Source organism: Portunus trituberculatus, chromosome 20, assembly GCF_017591435.1.
Source record: "Portunus trituberculatus isolate SZX2019 chromosome 20, ASM1759143v1, whole genome shotgun sequence".
Taxonomy (NCBI): domain Eukaryota; kingdom Metazoa; phylum Arthropoda; class Malacostraca; order Decapoda; family Portunidae; genus Portunus; species Portunus trituberculatus.
The window spans coordinates 8,401,742-8,419,651 of record NC_059274.1 but is presented as its reverse complement, the minus strand read 5'-3'; positions in this window follow the sequence as shown (position 1 = coordinate 8,419,651).

Below are 17,910 nucleotides of genomic sequence, written 5' to 3'. Positions count from 1 at the left end.
TAAATGCCATGATTATTATTATGATTTGGCACTCAGTAAACAAGTAAGCATCAATTTAAGATATTAAGTACTGACAAAAGTTTACACAAGAAGATTCAAGTACTATCAGTAAAGTATTTGTTGAATACGATCTCTTTAATAGTTTGGATTCTGAGGTTTGTTGGTTTTATCCACACGTTTATCAGCTGTTGGCCGGTTTCTCTCTCTCTCTCTCTCTCTCTCTCTCTCTCTCTCTCTCTCTCTCTCTCTCTCTCTCTCTCTCTCTCTCAAAATAGATTTTGGGAATTACTTTACGGTAGATGACAATGAAAATTATCTTAAATTCAAAGACCTTACCTCAGATTCCATTCTAAATACCTACGGTAGTTATATACCTATTTCTGTAACTATTCTGTAATTATCATTATTACTATTATTATCATTTACTTTACTAATTTTCAGCTGTCAAAATTATGATGAATAATGATAATTATATGTGTGCTTATTTATTCATTTATTTATTGATCTACTAAACCTCTCTGATTTTAAATGAGAGAGAGAGAGAGAGAGAGAGAGAGAGAGAGAGAGAGAGAGAGAGAGAGAGAGAGAGAGAGAATTTTTTTTATTTGATTTGATAAATTTATTACGACCATATGGCGGCAAACCAAAATATACATTAATGAATACAGTGTAAGCGTGTCTCACAGGACACATTGGAATCCAAACACACACACACACACACACACACACACACAAAAGTAGAAAACAGAAATATTCACATTTGTAACAGTAAACATGTCTCGCAGGACACACTGGAATCTAGACACACACACACACACACACACACACACACACACACCAGTGGGAATCTATAAGATGGGAGATGGAGTAGAACTAGAAAAAGTAAAAAAGAAAAAGGACTTGGGAGTGACGATGGAAGTAAATAACCAACCGGTAAGCCATATTGATAGAATTTTCAGAGAGACGTATAATCTGCTAAGGAATATTGGAGTAGCATTTCACTATATGGACAAGGAAATGATGAAGAAACTGATAAGTACTAAAATAAGACCTAGATTGGAATATGCAGGAGTTGTGTGGACTCCCTATAAAAAGAAACACATAAGAAAATTAGAGACTACAAAAAATGACTACAAGAATGGTTCCAGAATTTAAAGGGATGACATATGAGGAGAGACTAAAGGCTATGGATCTACCAACCTTGGAGCAGAGAAGAGAGAGAGGGGATTTGATACAAGTTTATAAATTGATTAACGGAATGGATGACGTGGATAATGAGAAACTGATCCTGAGAGAAGAATATGACTCTAGAAGCACAAGATCGCATAGTAAGAAACTAAGGAAGGGACGATGTCTGAGAGATGTTAAGAAATTTAGTTTCCCGCAAAGATGTGTTGAGACTTGAAACAGTTTGAGTGAGGAAGTGGTGTCAGTGTACATAGTTTTAAAGAAAAATTGGATAAGTGTAGATATGGAGACGGGGCCACACGAGCATAAAGCCCAGGCCCTGTAAAACTACAACTAGGTAAATACAACTAGGTAAATACACACACACACACACACACCGCGTAGTGTAGTGGTTAGCACGCTCGACTCACAATCGAGAGGGCCGGGTTCGAGTCCCGGTAAGCGGCGAGGCAAATGGGCAAGCCTCTTAATGTGTAGCCCCTATTCACCTAGCAGTAAATAGGTACGGGATGTAACTCGAGGGGTTGTGGCCTCGCTTTCCAGGTGTGTGTTGTGTGTTGACGTGGTCTCAGTCCTATCCAAAGATCGGTCTATGAGCTCTGAGCTCGCTCCGTAATAGGGAAGACGGGCTGGGTGACCAGCAGGCGACCGAGGTGAATTATACACACACACACACACACACACACACACATTAGAAAACTTAAATATTTACATTTAGTAACCACCAAATTACATTTAGTTAACACCAAAATATTGATGTCTCATGAGCATCAAATCCAAGTTATCATTCAGAAGGAGATATTATTTACATAGATATTAAATCCTGTCCTTGTGGTAGCAAGTCTCTCACTGTGGGGCACGCGAGACAATAATGTTCGAGGGTATTGGCGTTGGCAAGGTGACACAACTTACAGGTGGAATAGTGAGGCACATCCTCAGCCTGGGAAACCTGCCACACTGGTCGGTAACCTAATCTAAGCCTAGCACTTATGACATTGTGTCTGCGGACCATGAGTCCGTGGCGGCGATATTTGTGCGTGGTGTCAATGAAGTTGTCATAATGCTGTATGGATACACTATCAGCACGCTCGGTGTTCCTACGATTCACTGTCATGGCATTAATAGCAGAAAACAGTGTATTTCTGTAGCACCGTAAGGAGGGCACGGCACGCACTGCAGGCAAGGGGAGACCACACGCAGCCTTAGCAAGACCGTCCTCAGTATCATTAAGCACTGTCACGGGCAGTGGCCAGCAGACACAATATGTCTCACACTACATGGTCATAAGCAGGTCTTGGAGATGAAAGGGCGTGAAGGGCAGACTTAGAGTCACAAACGATCACCCTGTCCAGTCCCCTCTCAGTAAGGATGGTAACAGCGTCTAATAGGCCGTTGAGCTCACAGTAGGTGGAACTCGACGCGTTGGGTAAACGACGGCCAACCCACCCATCCCCCCCTGAGGGCTCCATAGTAGGGGAGAACACGGCACACGCTGCAGTCCCGTCCGCCTGCAGTGAACCGTCCACGTATAGGTGGTGTGCAGTGGGAACCGAGGCAGACACGCTAGCGATGGTCTTCAGGGCCAGTTGTTTCTGCAGGAGGGGATGGTCCGTCTTAGATGTAGGAGTGAAGGAGACAAGTGGATTAGGTACTCGCCAGGGTGGTACACCAAGAACAACCTCGGCTGCAGGAACATCAATGGCGAGCCGCTGGAAGTCAGCACAGGCCGTGCGGACAAGGGTACGTCCGCCAGGGCGAAGTGAAGGCCGGAGCGTAACGGGGTCGAGTGCTGCTCGGATGACACAGGAGTAGTGAGGAGCAAGATGGGGAAAAGCGCACAATTGATACTGAAGTATGTGACGTTCGTGTAGATTCTATCAACAAGTGGCGTTAAATTCAGCTCAGACAGCATGTTAACTATTCTGGTGGAGGCAGGGCAACCCAGGATAAACCGCATGACTTTGTTTTGAAATTTTTCAAGTGGTTGCAATGATGTCTTGGAGAGCTGACAGAGCGCGGGGGAAAGGTAGTCGACGAGGGATCGAAGAAACACGATGTATATGGTCTTGGCTACAGGGATAGAGACTCCTTTCATGTTGTTGGCAAGCCACTTGACAGGGATAAAGCGCTGCTCTAGTCTATCCAGGAGGTCCTTAATGATGGGATTGACACGTTGTCGTGCAGGTATGGCTGGGGTGACACGCACGGGCGCTCCTAAGTAGATATACTGTGTGCAGTGAGGGACAACACTGCCACCCACAGTGAAGACAGGGAGTGTTCGAGGGGAGCGGATGGAGAAAATCCTACTCTTTTCAGGGGAAATGACGAGGCCACAATCAGATGATGATGCATAAAACGCGTGAAGGAAGAGCTGAAGATCCTGGGGTGAGTTAGAATGGATGCATATGTCATCAGCATAACAAGTGATTGAAGTGCCGGGGATGTCAGGGAGAAGAGAAAGGAGTCGGTGTACGAGGACATTGAAGAGAAATGGACTAAGAACGCCACCCTGTGGTACACCCAAATCGAAGCTTTTAGAGGTACTGTACGCGCCCCTAAAAAGGACACGAGCAGTTCTGTTGCTAAGGTAGCTGCGTATCCATCTCAACAAGTTTCCCTTAACACCAAAGGCGACAAGTTGATCAAGTATGACTTCCCGGTTGGCAATATCAAAGGCACTTTTAAGGTCGATGAATGCTACAACACTGGAGGGTGAGAGGCGGGTGTAAAGCTCTAAAAGACAGTGATGTGTCCGTCGCTGAGGCAGAAAACCCTGCAGTCGTGGTGAAAGCTTGGATTGTAGACGGAACAGCAGACGGTTAAGGAAGATCCGTTCAAGCACCTTGCTGAAGCACGATGTCAGGGAGATGGGGCGAAATTTATCAGTGCCGGGTTTGGGTATAGGCACTATAGTGCTGGTGGTCCAGGCCGTGGCACGTATCCCATCCGAAAGCACATATTAAAAAGCTGAAGCAGAGGGTTACCTTGGACCTCCTGGAGAAGTCGTAAGACGGAGTAAGTGATCCCGTCGTCACCAGGAGCTGACGTCTTACCCCGACTGAGGGCACGCTGCAGCTCATCTGGCGTGATGGGTACGTCATTCTCCTCATCTGTCCGCAACAAAGCGTCCACCAAACAAAGAGAGCGAAGGTCTGCCTTGGAGGAGAGTGCATCTTGGACAGGTGCTGGAAGGTTGCCAAGTCGCGACTGTGCAGACCAAGCGTCAATCAGGGAGTGGGCATAATCCGTTGGACTATGATGGAGAGCAGTGCGGGGCCTTTTCTTAATAATTTTGTTGATCAGGTGCCACATAGATCCCACGCTGGTGAGGTGATTGATGCTGTCATTAAGGGTGTGCCATGAGTCAGTCTGGGCACACTGTTGAAGGGCTATCAGCTCGTCTCGAGACGCTTCATACTGGTGAAGATGGACAGGAGTTGGATGTTGTTGAAAAGCAAGGCCATGTTCCACTGCCTTCCTTTCTGCCTGAAGCACACGGACATCAAGCGATCCAATACGAGCCCCGGGGCGACGGGTGAGATGAGGTCTGGTGACATACCGGGTATAAAAATCGTGGGTTGACTTCACCAGTGAGGAATATAGTTCATCAGTAGAATGGATGTTGAATGTAGAAAGCATGGTAGCCATGTAGGAGATGAACGTTGGGCAGTATTTGGGAGGTATCCGGATGCGGGTGCGGGCGTGAGAGAAGTGGGGTGTAGCTGATACTGAGTAGTAGAGGCCAAGGGCAACGTGATCGGAAAAAAACACAGGGATGGAGAAGCACTTGACACGTGAAGCCACCAGTCCTGACGTGAATATGTGGTCCAAAGTACCTCCACGGGAGTGGGTGGCTTCACCAGTATCCCAGCGAGTGAGGCGGTATTGTTTGACGTAATCAAGGAGTCGAGGCCCATTCCGATTTGGTGCTGGAGAAAGATCTCCCAGATCAGGATGGCGGGCGTTAAAATCACCCATATAGATAATACCACACAGTGTAGGAAGGGGCAAGGCAGCCAAGTTGATTCTTCCTGGGGCAGAATAAACATTACACAATTTAATCTTGCCGCGTCCTATTGCTATCTCCATCAGTTGAAAAGTCATGTCTGCATCAGCGGAGGCACGAAGAAGCTTGTGTGGTACCGAGGAGTGTACATATGTGATGAGACCATTTCTGATTGGGTGCACGTAAGAAACGTAGCCAGTGAGTGTGGGAGCCTGCCTGTCACCATGAAGAGGACCAACAAAGGCTTCCTGAATGAAGATGACAGTCGGGTTGTGCTGGTACGCATATCCCTTCAGAGCTGCGAGTCTCGCTATGTTCCTTATACCGCAGGCATTCCAGGAAAGAACACGAAGCTCCATACTGCTATCGAAGTTTCCCCTTTGCTGCACGGGAGCCAAGTTTTGAGGAGGTGGGTTGCGCACTGACGCGCTGTGGCCCGTGTGGAGGGGAAGAAGGTGGCGAAGACTCCTTGTTCATCTTCTCTAGGCGGGAAACGATGACTTCAAACTTCTCGGAGAGTGTGGAGACTGTGGCGATCATTGCCCGCTGACCCTCAACGAGAGTAGTGAGTTTCGTGTCTGAGGAGGTTTGTTTAGCGGCTAGATCAACGAGGCGAGCCTCAAGTGCATCATACCGCTCTGCGAGTGATTTGCAGCGAGACATAAGGGTAGCGACAGCCTCACGAAGCTCAAGAATCTGTTCGGACTCCGATGAAGCAGAAGCGGCAGGCTGCGGTGATTGGAGCGCCGTAGGGACTGGCGGTGGAGGAGGTGGGGGGCTGGTTGTTTTACAGGGCGCTTGGCACACCCGTGCCATGCGTTAACTCCCTGCTTGTTACAGCGAGGACACTTCCAGTGGATGTTGGTAGATGGAGGCTGGGTGGGGGGCTCTGTGGCTGTGGCGGCTGAAGGAGAGGCAGGAAGGGGTGGCGGAGCAGTGCGGTGTGGGCAGGTGTCGGAGTCGTGATCACTAGCACACCATGCACACCTCTCCGACGCACTGCAGTAGCGGGAAATGTGGCCGACTCTCCAGCAGCGGAAACACATAGGTTGATCATCTCTAATCCTGCGGAGTTCACATGCAGGAAGGCAGGGGAGGAAACTGAAGGAAAAGGTGGGAGGGGGCGGATCAAGCAGGCTCCAACTCACAACTATGCGACTGATGGGGCCACCGTCTTGACGGAAACTTGGCAGAATGAAAACCAGGGAGCTCCAGAGCGAGGGAGGGATCCACATCGACAGGGTATCGAGTTACCAGATAGTTGGGATACTTTCTGGGCCTCTCAGGGGAATCTTGAACATCAAGGGTTAGAGTGAGAAACCCACCCTTCGTTACACGCTCCACGATGTCCTGGCGGTGCCTCGCAATATATACGAACCGAGACGTCACAGCCGCCATCTTCACCTCGGCAAGATCCCGTTGAAGCTGGAATGTTCTGTTGATATCTGCAAGGCAGCGAAGCTTAGTTTCCACAGATGGATGTTCTCTGAAGGCAAGCTTCACATAGTCAGCACGGGGAGCAAAAGCTGGAAGTGTAGGTGCAGAGGCAACGGCAGGACGCCGAGGAGGCAGCGGCAGTGAAGGAGGCGATGTGGAGGAGCTCCTGTGCTCGGAAGGGATCGGGTTGTGTTTAGATGTCTTGGCAGCGGGGAAGTGTCTCGCTGCCACTGTCCGAGTTGTCACCCATAGGTCGCTTGGTAGAGGCATGGTCGGCAAGGCGTGAACTATCAGATGTGGATGCAGCCCCTGAGTTAGCGACAGCAGGAACACGTGCTGGTGACGAAGGCAAGTATGGCCAGTGTTCCACATTTTCATCAGCATCATCATCACTAAGAGCTAGATCCATAAGGACATCAGCAGAAGTGGTGGGTCCTGTGTACTCCATTGCGGAGGCAGGGAGTATACACAGTGACGTCAATAGTGAGGCAGGGATGATGGAGCAATGACGACACAGGCAACTCAATGCGCATGCGCAGTAGCCGCGACCACTGCCGAGAGGGGCCCCGTCACGGTGTCCAAAATTTTTCACTAGTCTAGAGACTAAGTCCAAACCCCTCAAAAAACCGAACTGGCACAGAACTGTTGTCCGAGTCTTACTGTAGTTCCAGGATGAGTCCTGTCTAGCCCAGGTAACTAGAGCCTCCAGTAGGTCGGAAAAAGCAGGGAAGGTGACACACAGGTACTCCTCTCTCTAGAAGATAGATAGATAGATAGATAGAGAGAGAGAGAGAGAGAGAGAGAGAGAGAGAGTGATTGATACATTTATTGTTGAATTAATAAATAATTACAACAAAGGAGAAGGATGGGCCTTGCCACCCACCCCCTGGGCAAGGACTTAAGGTTAAGTATCACAAAAATAACTCTGGACAGTAAACACAGCAAGAATACAAGTATTTCAATAAATAAATACACATATTGCACACCTTATTGCCTAAGAAATCCTACAGTCTGGGAGTAAACTGAGGATATTCCTTGAGTATTTCCTTGAGGGTGGCAGAGTCTAGGAGATGGTCAATGAGGCTGTACAAGTCATGCTGACCTTGTGGCCTAAATTTAACAATGAGAGGACATTCCACGATATAGTGACGCAGAGTGTATCCCCTTGATGCAGCACACATCACACAGCACACACCAGAAAAAGCACTGACTTCCCAAAAGTATTTGTAGCCTAATCTGAGCCTCATTGCCAATCTGTCATGTGATGCAGTATGTCTCCCGTAGATGTAAGCACAGCTCTGGGAGACACTTCCATAGTGAAGACTAGTGCTACTGCCCCTATGGCAACAAAGCTCCAACTGATCACTAATGATGCTACTTTGTACAAAGTCCTTAATGCTACTCTTAACATAACCCAGAGTGTACTCAGTGCCAGGGTTCACTGTGTCATCTTGTAGGGCACACTGAGCAAGGTGGTCTGCTTTTTCATTTAGCGGGATACCCACATGAGAGGGTATCCAGATGAAATGGACCGTGGCACCAGCACCTTCTAGGGCGTGGATAAGATCAAGACACTTATTAACTAGGTCACAGTCCATGGGGAGGTGGATTGAAGGGCGTACAATGCAGCCTGACTGTCAATAAAGAAATATACATTCTTATGGAGAGGCGCCACAATGTGGAGCGCCTCCAGAACAGCATACAGTTCTGCTCTAGTGGAAGACATGGGTGCAGGGAGCCGCCTGGAAACCTCAGTGTCAGTGTAGAGACTGGCAGAGATGTAGTCATGGATGAACAGCCCATATCCAGACCTGCTGCCATTGACTGACCCATCACAATAAACATGAATAGCCTCAACGTGTGGGTACTTGGACAATTTAGTCATGAACATGTCTTGCAGCACATGAGGGAGCCAGTCCCTCTTGGGCTGATGCAGTCAGTGAATATCAACACTGACACGGTGAGGGTTCCAGGCGGGTTGCAGCGGTGACATAACAACGTTAATATAAGCCTCGACTACACCTACACTTGTCAGTACTCCCAAGATCTTCCTGAGGTATGGTGTTGTAGGAGTGCGAGGATCATGATACAGGAGGGTCAGTGATCCCTTTAGAGAGTCAGAGCCCGTGCATAGCATCCGACTAATTGTGCAACAAGTAATTTCCTGTACCCTACACATAATACTCGGTAGGTGCAGTTCAGCTCTGAGGACTTCAATCCGTGCAGTCCTGGGGCATCCCAAGATTATCCGCATGGCTTCATTCTGAACAAGCTCCAGGGGATGGAGTTGGGTGGCACTAAACTCTATTAAAACAGGGGTGGCATAATCAATAAGGGACCGTATGACAGATATATAGAACATTCTTAGGACTGGAATGCCCGACCCCAGGCCCCTGTTGGCTAGCAGCCGAAGTGGTGTTAGCCGTGGCAGACAGAGGTCTCGAACATAGTGGACGGCTTGAAGAGACTTCCTAAAACTCATCTGAACACCCAGGTACTTGTGTATATGAACTCTAGGGATGGGGATGTTATTTACAGTGGGCAGCCGAGAGACCTTCCCTTTAGCTTGAAATTTTGTTTTACATTCATTAATCACTAGTCCCATTTGGACACACAACACTGCCAGTTGTGACAAAGCAACCTGGAGAATCCTGGGTGTGGGGCATTGGAGGAGTATGTCATCAGCATAGATGAGGACCTGGGTGCCCTGCGGAAAGGAACAGCACGCAATTTTGTCCATTAAAACATTGAAAAGCATTGGACTAAGGACTCCACCCTGTGGTGTTCCAAGCTCAAAAACTTCCTCAGAGGAGACTGCACCTTGAAACCAAACCTGTGCTGTTCTATTGTACAAATAGTCCCTGATCCATCCTAATAATCTACCTTTGACACCTTTGAGAATGAGTTCCTCCATAATAACATCTTTGTTGGCCCTGTCAAAGGCACCCTTGAGATCAACGAAAGCTCTGCAGGTAGCATCCTTATTTATAAGACACTCAACAAAACAATGACTTGTAGAGTGACCTTTTAGGAAGCCATGTACATTGCCAGAGAGTACATGGCCCACCTTGTATATAAGCCTGTTCAATATTACCCGTTCCATCATCTTACACAGACAGCTGGTGAGAGAAATAGGGCGAAAAGTGCCATCACCTTTGGGTATTGGGATGACGATGGCTGTTTTCCAAGAGCGGGAAGCTTGCCTGCAGTGAAAGACATGTTAAATAAATCCAAGATAGGGTTGTCTACCTTTACCTCCAGGAGAGCATTGAGGATATCATAGGTGATGCCATCCTTGCCAGGAGCTGTTGACTTGCCCAACTTGACTGCTGAGAGGAGTTCGTCATGCGTGATAGGCACACAGGTGTCGTCCAGCAGAGGAACACTGTGGCAAAGCAACTCCATCCTTCGTGGTCTTTGCTGATCAAGCGCCTCCTGGTGTTCCACAGGAAGGCCAGAGAAGGATGAGGCTTCCTTCCACTGCAAGACGAGTTCTCGTGCCCTGCCTGCAGGATCAGGGTCACACACCTGCCGTCTGGACTTGCCCCGGACGCTGTTGACATGGTGCCACACCTCCCGGAGGGAACGGGTCCAGCACACCTTGTCCAGGAAGGAGACCCAGTACTTCTTCCTTTCTTGTTGCCGCAGATCCGTGAGGTGTCGAGCCACGGTAACCATGGCATCCCGTGACTCTGTGTCTGCTGGGTTGAGCTGCCAACGTCTCTGGTAGGCAGCGAGCATCTGTTGGCAGTTCAGTATGACAGGGTCGGTAGCGTAAGTCCAGCGGTGTGGAGCATGGGCCTTTGCTGGAACCCTTGGAGTCGCGATGAATCCCTCGATGGTGTGCAGGAGTCCGTCGTACAGTGCCTCTGCATCAGCAAAGGAGCCTTTCACGGCAGCGTACCATACCACCACATGGACGACGAGGTCCGTCATCCTGGATGGTGGCACCGTCAAGCGCTTCCTGGGCACTGCCGGGGCGGACTGCACCGGGAGGGTCGTCTCCAGGGCGAAGTGGTCGCTCAGCAATGACCGTTCATCGCGATGGAAAGAGAGAGAGAGAGAGAGAGAGAGAGAGAGAGAGAGAGAGAGAGAGAATACCTATGGTCTGACCGTTTTATGAAGATCACTTAGGCGTTGACTTTTTCGGGGATTTCCCGGCCTGCGGCGCTGCCAAACCTTGTGCTGGGCAAATTAAGCGATTAGAGCCTATGTGTCAATGAGAACCTTGCTTCCCACACACCACCTTTCTCTCTCTCTCTCTCTCTCTCTCTCTCTCTCTCTCTCTCTCTCTCTCTCTCTCTCACCATATAGAATTTACATTTCATGCAAATTTATTTCTATCAGAAATCTATACTTACTTATAAATTACTAAAATTTGAGAAAAGAATCTGCCTCTCAGTCTCTCTCTCTCTCTCTCTCTCTCATCCTGGGTGGTAGCGGGAGAGGAAGTGACCCATGGATTAACACGGTCACTTAGACCTGTGATCTCACTCGTTCACCCAGAGGGATGTGACAACGCTCGGAGGAAACGTGTCAAGTATTGTTGTGTTTGCAAAAACAATACAAAATATATTTGAAAATAAACACAAATTACTCTATAACTTGCCTTTTTAGAGTATCACAATGTATATGTACTACAACACCATTCAGTTAGTAAGTATCAAGTACCTAACTTGAGGTGCATATTGGTACAAGTGTGGCACGCCGCAGACCGGGAAATCCCCGAAAAAGCCAAGGCCTAAGATGATCTTCATAAAATGGTCAGACCATAGTATTTAGGTTTTTGAGTACACGCTCCCGGTGCTGTGATACTTATCACCGAGAGTGCGCTCCAATCCTCTTGCATCACAGCAATCGGCGATATCAGCGGTCTGCTTCTTGTCTTACCGCCACACGGGAAACCTCAGCCTTTCCCAGGCGGGCAAGGCAATTTGCTGGAGGCTTCGGCCATCAAATATGACGGCCAAGACGATCGCCACCACCACCATGGTCGGTGTCGACATCATTGAGGATGACAACATGGATTCCTCCACCTCTCCGACCTTCCCTATCACCGCCACCAAGCGAGTGCACGCCTCACCACCTAGAGGAGGTACGGGCTTCCTTCTTGCTACGCGCGACCACCAGGGCGAGGGTGTTTGCTAACCCCTCCCGCGTCTCCCAAGCTCTCCATGCCTCCGACTTGGGTAAGTACCTCCTTGAGGGGGAAACCCATTCACTGGGGAACTGCTCAGCACTCATAGTGACTGTGTGGGAGCACAACACCCACAATGTGCCACTCCTCCAGGAGCCCCACTTTCATCTGGGGGACTGGGAGGTGACCTGCAGAAGGGCTGACCAGGATGTAAACATCTACAACTATGCCAAGGTGGGGCCACTTGACCGGGACACAGACCTCAGTGAGGTACTTGGGGGCCTCAGATCCCTCGACGGTGGTGACATAGTCGAGGCATCCTGGATCGCCCCACATTGCCTTCCCAGGCACGTCACTTGCAAGTGGCTCCACCTCAAGGTCAGGGGCCCTATACCCACCAGGGTAGCCATCCTTCAGCTGGTGTATTGGGTCCAGCCTTACCTCCTGCCACTGCTCTGCTGTCCCGGCTGCCAGAAGATAGGCCACTCTATCAACACCTGCAGGTCAGCCATATGGTGTTCCTGGTGTAGTGGCCCCCACCTGTATCGCCAACAGGATGTCACCTGCACCAGACAGCATCACTACTTCCAATGTGGTGGACCCTATGGACCTTGATCAGAATACTGCCCCTTCAACCAGGAAGCCCAGCAGCTCTACACCTCCCTCACACAGGAGGGGAATCCCCTCCACACTATCAATAACAAGTTGAGGGAACTGCAGTGGCCCAAACCCCAGGCACCCCGAAGACCACCACCACCACCACCACCACCACCATCACTACCACCACCATCCACTCCAGGCTTCTACTGCTAAACTCGTCTGCCCTGATGTTTCCTACTTGGCCGGGGAAAAGCTTTTCAGTGTTGACTGACCTCCATGAGGAAGAGGAGGTAGATCCTCCCCAGGAAACACATGGCATCCCAGCACCTACCATGACCTGGCACAGACGCTCCAGACGATCCCAGGCCAGCCAGCATCCCAAGCACCTACCCTCTCAAGACACCCCATGCGCTGTGCACCTAACAAAGAATCAGAGTTGCAACAAATCACCACCATTGCCAGCCACGGGACGGTCTGATAGATCAATGGCAGCCCAGGACGTCCACCCACGTTACCCACCCCACCTGAGCTGCCCTGCCATCACATGCTAACCACCGCCCCATGCCTCCACATCACGACTCAATCCAGGACAACACCACTCCTACACCTACTAAGGACTCCTTCCTCTCCGGCTTTCTTACCCTCCTGTGGAAGGGCTGTGAGCTCTACCAGAAGAGATCGTCCCTCCTAGAGATACTCACAGCACTCTGGCCCACTCTCTCCGTACTTTTATATTCTTTCCTCCTCTAATGGCCCTCAACCTTATGTTGTGGAATGCCAGGTCCCTCCTTCGGAAGACCCAAGAGCTCCAAGAACACCTTTAAGGGGCTATCACACTGGCCTATGCATACGCGGAACGCGGGCCATGGTTCTTGGTACGAAACCAGGAACACTATCACACACAAGCTGCCAGCGTTCTTGCTATGCTAGGCAAACGGCCCACCAACCAAGACAAAGCCTAATCAAAATAAACCAGAACAAAACCGTGCCCCTTATATCTCAACCTGTGCTTTATCCTGCAACTGCATTTGCACTTCCTCTTGTTGAAGAAAAGTAAGTAAAAGAAACTAGAGAAAAGCTGAGACGTGCGCGATGGCAACTTTAAAGTCAGAGGTGGTTGCCATGAGCCCAAACTATCGACATGATATATTTATATTTTACCTTTCTAAATTGATGAAATATTATTTAATATTCCAATATGAAAAATTTTGTCACATTCTTTTTTAGTTCAAATAAAAGGTTTTTATTGCATACATTATGTTTACTTTTCCATTGGGATAGCATACGGAGAACCGGGATGGATATGAAGCCATCCCAACTTGGTTCCGCTAATCCCGGGCAATTTCCAGCTATCTGGAGCGGACGTTCCTGGTTCCGCGTATCATAGGCCAGTGTGATAGGGCCTTAAGGGGACACTCCCTACGGTCCTATCGCCGCGTAGCCCAAGGAATATACAGAGAGGAAGTTTTGGTGTGGGTTAAAGTTTGGAGGACAGCGACGGTGCTGCCATCTGTTGGAAGCGAGTATTTTCATAGAAAACGTTGTTAGGAGTAACTTAAATTTTTTCCCATACTTCTTCCCCCACCCACTATTTTTCCCTGCATTTTCTCGTGGTTATGAACTTATAAGGCAAATAAAACATGTTTATATATATATATATATATATATATATATATATATATATATATATATATATATATATATATATATATATATATATATATATATATATATATATATATATATATATATATTTTCTGCCAGCCTCCGCCTGGGCCACACCATACTCCTCACTTGCATCGCATACGTTGACTGTCTCGTGACCACCCTTGGTGTAAGACTACTCATAAGGCCATGGAACATTTCCTGCTTCAATGCCCACGCCTCCTCTCTCACCATACTGCATTACGCTCCCGACTCTCCGCCCTGGCCATCACAACACTCAATCTGCCCACCCTCTTGGCAGCTTCAGGCGTCTACCCCTCCTGGCAACCTGCTGTCCTTCGCCTTACTTGTGCCTTCTTGAGGAAGACCGGCCAGCTACCACGCCTGTGATACCCACACAGGACTACCCCAGGGCTCATAAGGATCCAAAAGAGGCCACGAAGATCTATGGATCCTTATGAGCCCTGGGGTAGTCCTGTGTGGGTATCACAGGCGTGGTAGCTGGCCGGTCTTCCTCAAGAAGGCACAAGTTAGGCGAAGGACAGCAGGTTGCCAGGAGAGGTGGACGCCTGAGGCCGCCAGGAGAGTGGGCAGGTTGAGTGTTGTGATGGCCAGGGCGGAGAGCGTAATGCACTATGTTGAGAGAGGAGGCGTGGGCATTGAAGCAGGAAATGTTCCATGGACTCAGGGGTAGTCCTACACCAAGGGCAGAAGGGGTCACAAGACAGTCGTAGGTGGTGCACGTGAGCACTGAGCGTGGTGTGGCCCAGGCGGAGGCGGCTCAGGCGGGCGATGGCTGATGTGCCTCGTGCTTCTTCCCGTGACTGACTGACTGTTTGAATCTTGTAACGGGCGGCAGCTTACGGGTCCTAACGGCGCTTATCCTCCCCCGCTGATGGACATCCCCATCCCTCACCCCCTTACTACCTGCGACCCGCGCGCCATCTGTTAGAAGCGAGGTTCCCTAATCAATTCCTCCAGCCAGCCCATTGAACCCGTATATCCTCCCTAGAATCCTTGGCGTAGCCTTCCATCAGCTGCTGCAACGTCACTACCAACTCACGCGCCGTCTGTGGTAGTTCTTCCTCAAGTGGTCGTCCAGTGGCCAGGTCCAGAGGCAGCCTCATCTCTTCTCTCTTGGCCAACGGAACACTGCTATGTGGCTGCTTCATCGGCGGACTGTCTGCCGTGTTGGAGGGCTGAACTAGCGACGTGCAGCCAAGGTCTTGTGCATCTTGGCTGAAGACGTCCTCGTGCTCCATTAGCCGCTTCTCCAACTTCAAAACCTGTTCAGGAGTCAGTTTGGTGAAACTACATACCTCCAAGTCCACCACGTGAGAAGATAGCGCGGGGTTCGCTTCACCCGCGTCTTGACATGAAATCCCCGCGTCTCCATCCACCTCAAGATCGTCGCTGCTCGCCGCTGCCTGGCGTCCGCGGGCTGTTCCGGTGGCGTCTGCAACCTCACCACCGCAGCTACTCACCGCTGCCTGGCTTTCACGGGTTCTCATAGTGGCGTCTGCAACCTCACCTTCCCTCACGACTCGGCAGTGCAGCTCCAGCCTCTCGTCCTCGACATCTGAACTCGTCACGGGGCTCTCCACCTGTTCAACAGCATCCTCAAGGATCAGTGGTACCCATTGTCCACGTACCTGCATCTGCATCCTTCCGAGGTCCACACATGCTTCACTCTGAACCAGGAAATCCAGCCCCACCAGACAGGGTCCCTGCATGTCGGCCACGAATACTAGTAGCTTCTCTTCAACGCCACCCACCGTGATCGTAGACATCACGGGTCCTTGTAGCGTCGTACAGTGGCCAGTCACGCCACGCAGCTGCCGATCTGACGCAGGTAAATTTTGAACTGCCATTACTTCCTCCCTGACGAAGGTCTTTGCCGCTCTAGAGTCCACCACCAGGGGACACGGGCGGCCGTCCACTGCGCCCGACACTCGGCCCTCCAGCGTAGTAGCGTCGCTGCGGCACTTTACACAGACGGGGCACGGGGATGACTTGGCTGGACAGTGGCCCGATCTCCCAGCCTGCTTTCGTTTACCCAACATCATGACGTCCTTCAGCTGCGAGTAGGTACCACGGCGATGCCCCCACCGTCCACAGTTCTCGCAGCAAGCCTTGATGGGAGAACATGCTCGCACATCCTCCGGCGAGCGTGTCCTCCGCTCACTCCGGCAGTCGCTGCGACGATGGCCACGTTGGCCACACTTCCAGCAGAAGCCACTAAACTCACCTGAGCTGGTGCGCCTCCTCCTCCCCTGCTGGATTTGTGTGCAGCGAACTGGTAGGTGGCGGCGCAGCGGCTTCTGGGTGGCGAAGCGGTGATGTGGCGTCACAGCGGCGGCAGGAGTGTACAGGAAGGCCTCAAATTCCATGGCCCTCGCCAGTGCCTACTGTACGTCTGCTGGATGCGCCTGCTTCACATAGATTTGCACCTGCTGATCCTCCAGTACGTCTACGAAAGCATCCCGAGACAGTACCCGTCACCATCTCTTCTGGGGCCACTGGGTACGCATGACGTGCACCAGCGATTCCACCGCCTGGGTTAGCTGTGGGAGAGACTCACCCTGCTGACATGTTCTGCCCTTCAGTTGTTCCCTGTTCACCTCGGCCTGGAACACACTTCCGAAGCGCCTCCTTAACGCCTCAGCCACCGTGGTGTATGTTGATCGTCATGTGTGCCAGGATCTCCAGCGCTGGCCTGCGCAGACTGGCCACGAGCTGCAGTGCTTTCTCCTGGTCGCTCCATCCCTGTCCTTGAGCGAACAGCTCAAATTGTGCCTGGTATGCCTCCCAGGCCACCTGCCCAACAAACTAAGCCGGTTTGTGCTGGAAAGAGGTTCCTCCTACATGCCGGGCGGATCCAGCGACAGACGGTGGTGGCAGAGATTGTGGTGGGGTGATAACGTCATCCTCGGGTGCAGGAGTATACCACAGATGTGTCAACTGCGTCCTGCCACCACAGCAGCTGACATCACCAGGCTCCAAGGATGCCTATGGACAGCCCTGTCCTGCTGGCTCAGGACACTCAGACCGGCCCCATGTACCCAGAGACTGCTTCTCCAAGGAGCGCCGCAGTCTCTTCACCTCCTCCCGCACTTCCTCGACCTTGGTCTCGACGACTTCAGTGCGTCCCTCGCACTGTTGTCTCACTGCTACCAGTTCCTCCTTGAACTCTTCTGTCAGGTCCTGGTGCAACCTCTTGCCGTGTTCCAAGGTGAACTGTCTTGCCTCCCCGACTGCCGTTCGCATCTCCTCTCTCATCAGGTCCATTTGCAAACTTATTTCCTGTTTTATTTAACTTGCCATTTTGTCCATTCGCACACTTGTTTCTTGTGCCGTTTTGTTCATCTGCACCATCATCGCAGCGATTAAGTTTTCCAGCCTTTTCCAATCTGGCTCACTGCCTTCCGGCATCTCACTGCCTCTAACGTCTGAGTCTGCCACTGTTCACGTGTACCCAGCAACCTCGCTAGCCAAACTTTATCCCAAAACTCCTGACACCAATTGTTATGACCGCCGCCCAACCAGCAGGGACCGTAAGGCTGGGAGCACACTAGCGACTTGTCGCGTCGACACGATGTGGTCGTGTTTGGAGCACACTGGCGACACGATGTGGCGACCATAGATAATTTTTTTTTTTCCGGCGAGCGACATCTGGCAGTGTTTATGTCGTTTTCAGTAGTGGCGTTCGCGTATATGGGCGAACGCTTCTGGACCGTTCGCCTTCCGCAAAGTATTACTGAAAACGCTTTAAATTTACCCTGTGTGTGTGTATATACATCTTGGCTCATAAGGACCATGTAATTTTCCTTCAATACATAAAGTACGTTTCTTTTATGTTTAGGGGAAGGTCGGCATG